We start from the raw sequence: 13,301 nt of genomic DNA on the forward strand, positions 1-13,301 counted from the left end.
CTCGGCTCCGGGCCCGCCACTGATGGTCCTGCCACCCTGCAGCACCCACCTCCGCTGCAGCCGCTCTCCCCAAGAGCAGGGGAGATGCACCGCCGGCCATCCAGCGCCCCAACACAGCACCTATTGGAGACATCCCCCTACCCTGCCTCCGCAGGGGCTCCTCAGGGGCCACACTTCCTCCCTGGCTCTGGATACAACACCCCCCTGCCTTGCAACACGCACCCGCGTCCAGCTTCTACGTACTCTGCTCCAGGCGGCATGCCAATGACCACGGGCAACCCGCATGCCAGCCCCAAAACAGCTTATCCCACCACCTACACTGTGCCCATGGAGCTGATGAAGAGGGAGCGGACAGTGGCAGCGTCGCCAACACCCAGCCCTCATGGAAGCCCACAACTCCTCCGCCGGCCGGGAGCAGCGGGGGACAGCAACCTGGCACCCACCGGACCTGCTTTCCCTGCCCAGCTCTCCCCATATCCGAAGCTCAGCAGGCGCACGGGGCCCCCCGTCATCGTCTCCACCATGGCAACGCCTGAACCAAGTAATTTCCGAAGGGTCTTAGCCCATAGAGTAGTTTAGAACCACGTTGTTGTTCCTTATTTTAACCCTCCCCAAAACCAGTCAGATATATTGAGATTTCATGCCTAAATATCAGACACTTTCCTGTTTGGAATAGGAGGTGAATGGGATTTCTTCAGAGGGCCACGCTGGCTTTGTGGAGCTGAAGCTTCTGTGGTTAAACTCCAAATAGTTTGTTTAGGCACCTTCAGCTGAAAGCAAGCGGTACCTCAGATAGTGCTTCCAGGGTTAATCTTGCCATTCCCGTTGTTTGTAGAGAGCAGGAGATTAGATACTGCTCTGGCTGAGCAATTAGGACTATAGGGTTTGCTGCAGATTGACTTTTTACTGCTGTTACCAGGCACAAATGTGTTCCTCCGAGGAAATGGTTAGCATTGTTTTGACTAAATTCATCAGATAGCTAATGGTGTTATTTGAGAATCGACTTACCTTTGGCCATTACCTAAGTCTTTTCTTCTTATTATTAATTTGCTGTTTTATCAGGCATACGAAATAAACCCCTCGATTTCCTTCTAGAGATGCCTGTAAGTGAAGTGATATTGCTGTTAAAGTAATAGGCCTGTGCTTAAAACTAAAAGCCTGTCATTAAGCACTGGAACAATAAAAATGAGTGGTGGCTCCTACTCCTGCCTTCCCCTTCTAGAAGAGCTCAGGCACTGGCTGCTCAGATGTAACGCTGGATAAGCTGAGCAGGCTCCGTTCCTCCACTTTGGATGTGTCCATTCATGATAACACTCAGAGCCTGACAGAAACTAACCTCCAAAACCACTGTTAATTATGAGGAAATGTGAAATCCATTCGCTTGTGGCTTGACTTGTTTGAATAATGTGGAAAGAAATCCCTTGAAATGCTTTCCCTGATAGTGACTCTGCGAGCAGGGAATTTTCTCCCTGTGCAGTTCAGCTCAACTCCTATGCAGACACATCCCGAACAATGTGCCGTACCAGCGTACACGCACAAAGCTTTAATAAAAGGATACCATTTATAGGCATAGAGATGGTGCCAAACTGGTGATGCCATTCCACAGGAATCTAAATAAAGCATGATTTTGTGAGTGGAAATGATAAAGTTGTCAAAATGCAGACGCCTTTCCCTCGCTCACCATGATTACACAGCTAGGAAGTAGATGCCGTTTCTTTCAAGCTTACGTGTCCTTTATGCAGCTGGTATAATGTATTGATTTCTAAAAAATGCTTAAATATTAGGCAACGCATTCTGTGTTGACATGGGTTGGATGCAAAATTAGTGCATCCAGGCAGTATTTTCAAACAAGCAATTTCCCAAAGCCTGGAAAAAAGATGAACTGGCATAATGCAGGGAAGAGAGATAGGTTCATTTATTCGCAGTACGTCTGATTGAGCTGGTCGGTACTGATGAGTGAAAGCCCTGGGGCGAGGGACCATGTATTGGGAGCAATCTCTTCCACCATGAGAAACAGACCCCTCCTTCTGTGTGTCTTCTCTATAAACAGCAAACCCTATTCTCTAAAACCCAAGATATGATCCCTTCCCTTCAAAAGAATCACTGGCGCTCAACAAGAGGAAGCCAGCAGCGTTTCCATGCTGTTGAGCTCTTTCTTGCTTCTCAACCCTCTCCTTTTTTTTCTTGCCTACGACCAACTCATTTGCATGAGGATGACATTTGTTGCTCCAGTAATTTCATCTGATAATGGCCAGCTTGCAAAGCGGATCTGAAAACATATTCCTTAATTATGTGTTGCTAAGCAACGAGAGGGTTTGGCCATAATCACAGAAAGATTATCTTCTCATTGAAGTCCCTGAAAGGTTTAGCTGAAGTAGGACCTGTAAAATTGTCTTTGTTTTTATTTATTTCCTCTTTTTTGTTTTCCGAATCACCTGAGAGGTTTTCTTCCTGTTAAACTATATTTTAGAAGTAGAAGCCAAGGGAAGACACCCGGCAAATGGAAGGATACGGCTTGAAAACGGAAGGCGTGACAGCTCGTAGATGTTTGAGCTGTGTTGAGGAATTGCTCTTTAAGGAGCACCACTGCTAAGGAGTGTTCACACTCACACGGGAGGTGATAAGGGAATATTACAAATACACTAAGATGTTTTTGAAACATTGAGCAGGTGACAGAAACTTTACTAAATCCAGGAAAACTGTGTTTGCCAGCAGGAAGAGGCAGGATGCGTTATTGGGAGCAACAAGGCTGCTTCTGGCTGTAGCTTTGGCTGTGGATATTTGAGTCACAAGGTGAAAGCAAGTTCAGTATTAAACTCGGTCTCGAAACGGCTGCAAATATTTTCTGTCTGTCTAGGTTAATGTCTTACAGTTAGCAGAGGGTTATAAAATGAGTATTACAGTCCAGTGATGTTTTGAAGCTTGCTACATGGAAAAGGGTTGAAAATGGGTCATTCTGGTTATTTTTGAAGTCTTGCTGGATGGTGTATTGCAGTCTTTCGACAGTGAGTTGTTTCTGATTTGTGATTTTTTGCTGAGCTTTGACACTCCATGTGGATTCTGCACAGTTGCTGCTTGCTCCGTAGTTTGGGCAGAGGGCTTGCAGGAAGGTGTCTTCTCCTGCACGATATTCCTGATGGTAGAGATACGCAGGAACTCGCCACACACTTGTGGGCCTCTTGCTTCAGAATGGTTAGATAAGGGAAAATCAGCTGTGAGCTTTATTTCTGTAACTGCTTCGCATTTCATAAAATAATTATTAAGAAGAAACTAGATAAATTGCCCTTCCTGGGAATTGCAGAGTTGTATGAAGAGAAGGTGGTGGTGAATGAGCACTCTAAACCCATTGCTGTGGTGGCAGAGTGAGCGGGGTGTAGGAGCCAAGGGTGACGTCTCCATAGCCAAGCCAGCTTCCCATCCTGGGAACTCCCAGCCACAACTCTGGCAAAGCTGCCTCTCCCTGCATCAAGACCTTTTCCATGAAGCTGTCAGGAATTGCTTCCCTAACGAGAAGTGTCCTCAGAGCCGGCTGCTCCTGCAGTCTTGCCATCCACAGCCTCACAGGTAGTGAATGCACCGAGACATGTCGGTGGCAAGCAGGAAGAAACCCCTGTGAATTGTGAGTGACAAAACCATGTCAGCTGCTGCCAGAGCGGGTTTGTGGCCAGCCTTGTGCTGCAGTGGGTGGCAATGCAGGGAAATAAATAGTGCAGGTCAGCAAAGCTGGTGAGGGCAAACTGCGTCTGACAGCCACTGAGCAGATTACAGGAGCTCCACCTCCAAAATATTGCATCTTCAAATTATGTTTGCTATTGGTTTTGTCAGATTACTTGATTTATATTTTTTTTTACCATGTATTTCAGTCTTAAAGCAGTTGGCTGATTACAAGCCTTGTGTTTTCATAGCTAGCCTAGGCTTATCCCAAACAAGGGGTTTGTTCAGTCTTCTGTTTCTGATGATGGACTTACAGAGCTCCACTGAGGAACAGTGATTCCTTGTGATATATGTGTCTGGATGGTTTTTCAAAAGTAGTTTACATATAAAGGTATGGAAACAAATGATCACAAAAGGGGAGATGCTTCCCACAGGGAAGAGGAACAGGGCTGCCCCGTACAGTTGGGTAGATGTCATAAGGAAGGAGGAGACAAATTGGTTGTAAGGTTTGGTTAAAAGCTTGACCTTTTTCCTAAGCAGAGAAAGCCAGACTGAGGGTTGCTGCTTCCCTGGACAAGTAGTTCTTTCCAGTTTGAAGGAAACTCATCTTCTCTTTTATCAGCTTAGAGCCCAGTTAGAAATGCCTTTCACTGTGATTATCTCAGCTCTGCTTATGCTGTTTAACACTTGATTGTGATTCTGCTTATGGGTATTTTCCACCCTGTGACTGGTAACAGTTGTGTTCGCTGCACATCAATTGTGTTCACTGCACATCAGTTGCAGGCTGAGGCTCTTCATGTGGGCAACCCCCAAGGAGAAGAGGGCATAGTAGGAGCAAGAGCCTTGATGGCTGTTCAAGGATAGTTAAAAAAGCCCATCGAGGATAGTTAAAAGAGCAGTATGTGGCCATTATTTTAAGTGTACTGCATTGGAATTGCCATTGCTTTCTATGGGCAGAGAGAGTTTAGCAGTGATATTTCATACACAGTATAAATTTCATGAGCATTTGTTGATGTTGGTTTATTCTTTGCCCAATGTACCATGTAGCAGACAGTTAAGAAATCAACTTCAGGCTTTCTTCACTATGTTTTCTGTCCAGACTGTAGCTTGTAATCACAATGTATATACATGTAAGGCGGCTCAATTAACAATCCAGACTGAAACAGCACCAAAAGCGGCTCTGTGTACTGAATAAATCTGATCTAATTTGCACATTGACCTGACAGACCATAGCAAGTCCTTGGAGCCATTCCCAGCTCCAGGTAAAGTAAGTCTGCCCTGCGTGTGCTGGCAAACCCCCAGATTAATGATTTTCAGTGGGATTGCAACTTCGATACAAAAATACTTGATGGCAATAAGCTGATGTGTCTTGCTAGTGTCTGCTGTCCTGATGGTCATAGCATCGTCTGCAAGATGCAGCTTAATAACCAAAATGATAAGGGTGCTAGCTGGAAATACAGGCAAATTGCAAAAGCATTTGGAAGGCTCACAAGGAGTCACCAGTCTCAGTGGGGCAGGTGAATCTGTGCACGTGTATTGTGCATGGATCTTAGAAGTGAAGTAATCAGAACTGCTAGCATGAGTAGGGTAAATGGCTGAGAAACAGAGCACGAGAGAGAGATGCTGAAAACCACCTCGATAAAATATTGACTGTCCTGGCCAATATTCACACAGCACTCACTGACTGCAGAGAATACGCTTTTAAAATACCTTTTTAAAGGTTGAAATACGCTTTTTATAATGGTTTTATCAAAAGCAATATAAAGTGTCAAACTCATTCCAGTTGCAATTCATTGACTTTAGTGCCGTGGCAATAAAAATTAATTTGGCCTGTCGGAGGAGAGCATGTTGTCAGAGGCACAAGTGTTGTCATCTTCAATTTACACTTCCCTTTTACCCTGTGTCTGTAGTTCTCTATCATTGTTAGGACTTTCATATATCCTGATCATTCTCTGGCTATATTTGCTGACGGGTTTTTTTAGCTTTCTCGTAAGTAGTTTCCATAGCTACAAACTTGGTGTTCACAGAGGGGGGAAAATAAATTCAGGGTTTCTGATCATTGTTGTATTAAGCATTTTTTATGTTTCTTCTCCTTGTCTTTCCCATAGTATTACACTCCCGAGCAGTTTAATGGAAACGCTGCACAACTGAATTGTCTGTTATTTTTAAAAGCCAAGTAGGTGCTGAGCTGAATCCTTAAAAAGCAGAAGACCAACATCATTAAGCCACTGATGTAGAACAAATGTTGCAGACGTAGGACGTATATTAGTGGGGTTTATATATAGCAACTGGCAGACGAGCTTTTGACTTTTGCACCGAAATAAAACCTGCCGTTACCAGCATTCCGCTGGCTTTTGGTAAAGAAAACTCAGTTTTAATCTCTTCTGTCTGCTCTTTCTAGTGTTTTGTTAAAGATGAAATGTAACTTCTGGCCATGGGATTTACGTGTGTTATTTTTCCAGTACTTAGTTCCACCTCTGCAGTAGAGGACTCAGGAAGGGCTTGGGCAGAGCTGTGTTTGGCAGCGTGGTGGGACCCTCACCCTCTGCGCTAGAACAGATTTGTTTAGGAAAATAGGAGGTTTCTTGAGTGCCTGTTCCTGGCCGGTGTGACTGTCACCACTGTGTCCATGGCCTTGCCTTCTGCACTCGCAATCCAATTAGCTGCTCTGGAGCAGATGGAGCAGATTAGTGCCCGGCTTTCCTTCCTCCACCCTCTCCCCCAGTGCAAAGGATGTTGAGGCCAACAATCGGCTTAAACGTGGGTCCCATGGCAGAACGTAACACAGCCCTGGCCCTGCCTGTGTGGGGCCACCCTGTGTCCCTTTCCAGGTGGAAGGTTTTCAAGGTCTCGGGTAGTTGGGAAGACCTTGACCAGGCACAGAGTCTGTTTTCTGTTTGCAAAGAGTGTCTGCAGACCCCGCTTCCAGCTGCATGAGCAGCATGCTCCCCATTTGAACAACCATTGCCAGCACTGGGGTCAGTGGTGGAGGCTTGTGGTCCATTCCTTCCTATTGTATTCCCTCCTGAGAGCACCCCAGGCCCTGGGGTACATCTCAACCACCAAACGTAGGGTGGCCACACCTTGCAATATGGAAGCAGAGGCAGCCCAGAAGGGGCTGGGAGAAGAGTGAGAGTACAGGATTCTTCCTACATTTCCCAAAGCGTTATAGTCCCCAGGAGGAGGGTGGTTTAGTCTCTGTAATCAGAGATAAGCAGGTTGTCACCGTAAGAAGGAAGCCAACAGGGCTCACCTGACCACTTGCAGCCAGTGAAGATCCTTGGTAAATACTTGTATCAACAGCCAAGATGGCATTCTTGTGTTTTATTTATATATGTACATACATACACACATGAAAACGGGGATTAAAACTCAGTGTATCTGCCATTACCCATTTGGATCAGTACTTCTGCAGAGTCTTCAGTGTGTGCCAGAAATGACTTGTTTTGGTTATCAAGCAATTTATTATTTCCTAGGTGGCTGAACTGACTTGGCAAGTAAAGACACAGACGGGACTTTGCTTAGACAGCCAGCACAAGGATAAGAGATAATTTGGGATATACTTGCAGTGAAAAAAGTTAGAAAAAGAGGATAAAAACTGGGGTCCTATTGAAACATTTTCCAGCTGTGAAGGTGGCATCTCCAGGTGGGTTCTCTCCATGCCAACGAGCCACATCAGGAGTCATAGGGTGAAGGGATACAAGAACCTGATGATGCTCCCTTGACTTCCTTGCTGGCCTTCTTAACCCTAACACGTTTCCTGACACTTGTTCCAACACTGCAAATCCCTGAGCACTTTCAAGCTGCCTCCTACACACTCCTTTACTGACCCTATAGATTATCAGCCTTTGATTATGACGGCCCAGCCTCTTACTGGAGTCTCTGTCACCTGCAGAGTGAATAAAAACAGGAATGGAAATGTCACATGCAGTCATTTGCTGTGTTCTCTGCCTTCATCTGAATGCTTTATTATAAAGCTTAAAATGAATATTCAGAGAGCACAGTAGTTCATGCAAGTGCATGCATTTTGCTTTGTCAATGAAAGGGATCCTGATTAGTATTTATTACGAAAGATAAAAGAGTGTATTCAGTGTGGACAGCAGAGAGCTGCTCAGTATCTAGACCATTCTGTTGGGGCACTGAAGTAATCAAGAAAGCCAAAATGCAGCTTCATTTATCCCACCTGGCCAGCAGTTGCAGTTCCTGTTGATCTTCAGCTTTCCCTGTCTTTGAATTCTCTCTCGTGTTGAATGGACCTGCATAAGAGTGGAAGTCGTTACCTTGCAGCTGAACTTGCAGCTGAAACATTTTGGCTTAAGAATCTCATGTTTCCATTTCATTTTTGTTTGCAGCTGTTGTGGTTCTGTTTCATCTGCAGTCAGGGCTAAAAGGTCCAGAAACCAGAATCACTATAATAAGACCGATGATTGTGATGTAATGCAATGCCAAGCAACCTGTCATGCTCTGCATTGAAAGATTTCCCCTTATGGTTCATATTTATTCAGCAGAGGAAGGTGTTCTCTGTGTTTGCTGTTATCCTAAAAGCTCCTGAGTAGCGGTGTGGCCATGCTCTGGCCAGAGATGAGAGCTGATGTATCATCTCACTGGTGTATGATAAGCAAGACACAGATACATGTGGCAGCCCCATCCCTGGCAGTGTTCAAGGCCAGGTTGGACACAGGGGCTTAGAGCAACCTGCTCTAGTGGAAGGTGTCCCTGCCCGTGGCAGGGTTTGGGAGTGGAGGAGCTTTAAGGTCCCTTCCAACACAAACCAGTCTGGGATTCTATGATGTATCTTGTGGCCTAGCAGCTCCACGCTCTGGCTCATCAGCTCTTTTTTCACTCCGGTTTTCTGCTTCTGAAGCTTGCATGAGTTTCATTGGCCTTTCTCATATTTCTGATTTTTGAATAACATCTTTCTGGACAAGCAGCTTCCAAAATAGAGCAATAAGTAAGTTTTACTTCAATCTGAAAAGCAGTACTTTTGTCATTGATTTCAGTAGAAGAAGGATTTTACTCTCTCCTGCAAAAGCACCCAGCTCCACATAACTTACTTTTACTGCTCTTCTTAAAATCAGATCTCCAAACCCAATGGTTTCTTTAAGCAAGAGAAGCTGTAAACATCATGCATTAAATGCCTGTGCTTTATTAAAAATAATAGGTTGTATTTGTCAAAAGGAAAACGAGTGGGTTTCTTTCTGTTTCTCAGTGTTTTAATGAGTCCAGGCAATGTTTGCTACTTATTTGCTTTCAGATTTTACCGAGGAGCTCTGGAGATAATTGTCAAATTTCCGAGCGTGTATCAATATTTCATGAAGTGCTGTTTTCCCTCTGTATGGTCACGAGCTGGGTCATTAGCACTGGGACTCTTATTAACAGGCTGAAGCAAGCCTTATAGAGGAATTCCACCAAACACTTGCAAGTTCGCAACTGGAAACATCTGAGGGGAAATTCTAATCGAGGGCTTAGGGGTAAAACAAACACCAAGAACGCTGCTTGGTTTCAGATGTGGCGTGTTAGATCTTGTGTGTGTTTGGAGCCCTGCCCAGCACTTGCTACAAATTGGGGTGTACTTTACAGAGATAGGATATCCATCCACGTCACGCTTTGGAAAAAAAAGAGGAAAATCCACCTTTCTTACTACCAGCAAATTAAATCCTGTTAAATTATTAAAGCTCAAACTGCTTTTAAATATATTACTGGTCGGCACTGATGTTGACTGCTTAGTTTTCTGCTGTTTTTTCATGGTCAGCCTGGCTCTGGGCTGCAGTCCTGGCTGTGTGTTAAGAACTATTGTTCTGGTTTGGAGGTTTGCCATTTCAAAGTGGTTTCCTTCTGCATGTGGTGTTGAATGTTGCTATTTTCTTCGTTCCTGATGTTTCAGTTTTATGTGAAATCGCAGTATTCCCGTTCTCATTCTCGTTAGGCAGCTTACAACATTTTTGCTTTTCTCAGCCTAAAGCTGTGATGTGTCAGGCTGGGCTCTGCTCCTAACGATGAGCTGCTCTGCCCAGCTCACCGGGATGCTCTTTAGAAATATAGTAAGTTAGAAAATGAAAATTATTCATAGATATGGACCCACTGTGCTCTGCTGTAGAAGAGGTGGTGGGACACTGGCACAGGGTGCCCAGAGAAGCTGCGGCTGCCCCATCCCTGGCAGTGTTCAAGGCCAGGTTGGACACAGGGGCTTGGAGCAACCTCCTCTGGTGGAAGGTGTCCCTGCCCGTGGCAGGGATTGGAGCTGGATGAGCTTTAAGGTCCCTTCAACCCAAACCAGTCTGTTCTATTCTATGTACTACACAAAGTCTGGAGCATTAGCATGGAAATCTGAAAGTGCACAGAGAGCTGGAAGGTAGCTGAAAGGGGTATCCAGGTCTCCTGAAACAGAAAAAGTGCTTCAGAGTTAGAAGTGATTAAAGCAGAAAGGGAAATAAACTGAGGCTTTTGCATGTCTGAGGATGATGAAGGAGGGGACTGCTAGATGGAGGTGGTAGGAAGTCATGGGAGAGTTTCCAGGTGCCCCAGAGAAAAGGACCCCAGGCGAAGGGGTGGGATGGGACATGCTGCAGCAGCTGAAGGTGGGATGTGCTGTGATGGAAGCAGAGCTGGATTTGCAAGACCTGCAGAGCAGGAGGCAGGGAAGATGCTTGCTTGGCTGCTCCAATGCAAAGGCATGAATAGTAGGCAGGGACCAGTGGCTCTTCCCTGCAGGTGGAGGAATGGGGTCCTGTGGGAAGGGCAGACCTGGCTGTTTTACAGAGGGGTTTGAAGAAGATCCTCTGAAGTTGCAGAAGATGTCAGGTATCTGTATTTGGGATAATTTTAAGATTAGTGACACTATGTGCTACAGTAAAGCAAAGAAGGTCACTTGTGAAAGCTAATGACAGTGTGGATCATGGCAGCAGCTGAGGAGGAGAAAGAGAAATGGCGATCATGTAATATTGACATGACAGGAGTGTGTGGAGATAATGAATTTGCCTGTGGCTCAATAGTAGGAAGTTCCAGACTGCAAAAAGACATTTGCCAGAGCGAAGGCAGCACTTGGGGTGAAAACCAGGTGCTTTGCTATGTAAAAATCACTCTGTAAAGGATCTGCATCTGTGAGAGGTTTGTAAGAGAAATCCAGAGCAAATGTGCTCATCTGTTTTGTTCTTTTAATGTGGCACATGGAAAAGAGGGAGTTTGGGAAGTTGGTAGTAGATACGACCTGTAATTTGTGTTTAGTTCTGAAACAGCTTTTTTCTCCTGGTGGTTGTTTCACGGTAGTAAATAAGCTTTGTCTCAGGATATACGAAGGGAAGTCCCATCCCACTGTGGCTTCTGTCTTTGCTACAGAGGTGGGACTGGCCAAGCAGAGGTTGGTGACAACACGTAGCCACGGTGTTATGTCTTTACCAGGGAAAAGAGGTGCTGAGAAAGCGAACCTGATGGTTTAGTACCCATCCATGTGCAGCTGGCAGGCGGGCTGAGGCAGGGAGAGGATCAGCAGAGAGGAAGACTGGTCTTTCACAGTCGTGAAGAAGGCAAGCGCATCGGCAGAGACATATGGAAAGCAGATCTCACAGAAGGATGGGGAGAAACAACATTGGCTCTTCCAAGGCTCGGTGCTCGAGAGGTTTTGCAGAGAGCAGATTCGTGTTACGCAACCGGTTTACGGTACGGGAAGTCGCAGAGCAGTTAGTGAGAGCCAAAGGAGGTGCTCCACCGTTCTCCCAGGGGAACAGTGAGCCGCTCTTGCTCCAGGAAGGAAGAGGCGTCAGATGCCAGTAAGGAAGAGTGCTGCTTTAACTCCTTCTGAATAAAGCCTCTCGGGCTCCAGGGCAGCAGCTGGACTCGAGAAGATAAGCAGTTTGCAGTGCAGTTCCTATCTCGCTGTGGTGGTTTTGTGGGTCGGTCATGGATTGCCTGTGTCAAGGTGCCAAGAGTGTATGATTCCTCTCTGCGATGTCACGGGGAGAATCTGGCCATACTCTGCATATGGGGACAGTTTCCTGGGGAATCTCCAATTTCCTTTACTCCCACTCTGGGAAGTTATTAAGCACACTGAGTTAATATGCCTCTTACCTATTTGTTTGTTTAATCCTTTCATAAGGCACGTAGCCAAAGCACCGCGGTACTGAACAAGAAGTACGGGCTAAGAAATGCCGGGCTGCAAGCACTGCTGAGCGTAGGCAGGGCTGGAAACTGCCCTGCAGAGTCAAAGGGAATAGCTTTCCTTCAGTGCAAACACATCTGGAGAAGTGGGAGAGGAAGGAAGGAGGTAGGAGAGCAGAAGAAAAGGGAAAATACTGGAATCAGCAACAGTAAGCCAACCAACACACTGCAGCGGGACAGATGGTGCCCTAAAGGTAGCCAGTTTCTAGAAAAGCATTCTACATTTGGTAAGGACACTGCTGGTAACAGTCACAAAACGCTTGTGCTTTGAATTGTTGGTGCACTCCTCCTCTTAAGTTGGTGTAAGTTACGTGCTTTGTTTGTTTGCCTCTAGCTTCTACCCTTCGTGGTGTTAGAAATGCTCTGACTCCATCCAAATACCGCAGTGCCGTGTTTGGGAAGTGGGTTGTGAACCCCTGGGGCTCTGAGCAGTGATTTTCAATCACAATTTGGCAAAATAGCAAGTTAAAATTGTGGGATTTTTTAAAAACCTGATTCCAAGATCCAAGATTTCACTCCACATTGTTTAATTTTCTTGTAAACAGAGTGTGTAACCTCTGATTTGGTGCTTTGTATCAAGCCACATGGAGCTCCTGAGTGTCAGATGTAAGGTAATTTTGCAGGTCTCCTGGGATGATGGCAATACTCCTGTTGTAGAGATGTTTGGGGCTGCACACTTCCATGTCCAGTTTGGGATGATTCTTTTCCATCTCCTGAATGGAAGGTAGTAGCAAGGGTGTCTTCTGAGACTTTGGCTTTGGAGCCACGCTCCAAAAACTCAGCCTTGCTGCTGGCATCCCTCTCTGGTCATTTGGAGCCGTGCTGCTGAGCCTCCCTCAGGTCAGACACCCGCGTTTCATTTCATTCTGGCAGCTGGTTTGAAGCAGCAGAACACAAACACCCTGTGCTCCATCACACAGGGTGGCAGCCCGTCACAGCGAGCAGCGTGCACAGCCTTGGGAAGCCACAGCTTCATGTTCAGATACAGTAAGAGCATCTCAAGTGCACCACTGGAAACGATCCATGACCCATGCCTCTCCTTGGCCAGAGTCTTGTACTTAGGAGAGGCATCAGCATGTTGGGTTTCTGCTGCAGCCAGGAGGTATTTTCTCCTGTGGCCTTCCTGGTCTTCCCAAATGCATGGCATAGCTGGCTCTGCCCTGGGAATGCTGTTTTGGCACTGGCTGTTTGAATTTCCATACTGGGATGCTCAATCAACTCAGCACTACAGGTATCAGTTTCCTTCTGATCTCGGGTGTCAGGTACTGGTTGGATTGACAGACCAACATGCAATCAGCATGGGGGAAAGCTGTAGTTTCTCTACCTGTTGTCTTCTTCATTTTTCTGTACAGTTACCTGTCTCTGTTGGAATGTCAGGGTGGAGCAACCTGCTCTAGTGGAAGGTGTCCCTGCCCGTGGTAGGGGATTGGAACTGGATGAGCTTTAAGGTCCCTTCCAACACAAACCATTCCTTGATACTGTGATGAGCTGGC

Source organism: Nestor notabilis, unplaced genomic scaffold (assembly GCF_000696875.1).
Source record: "Nestor notabilis isolate BGI_N333 unplaced genomic scaffold, ASM69687v1 scaffold24248, whole genome shotgun sequence".
In the NCBI taxonomy this organism is placed as follows: Eukaryota; Metazoa; Chordata; class Aves; order Psittaciformes; family Psittacidae; genus Nestor; species Nestor notabilis.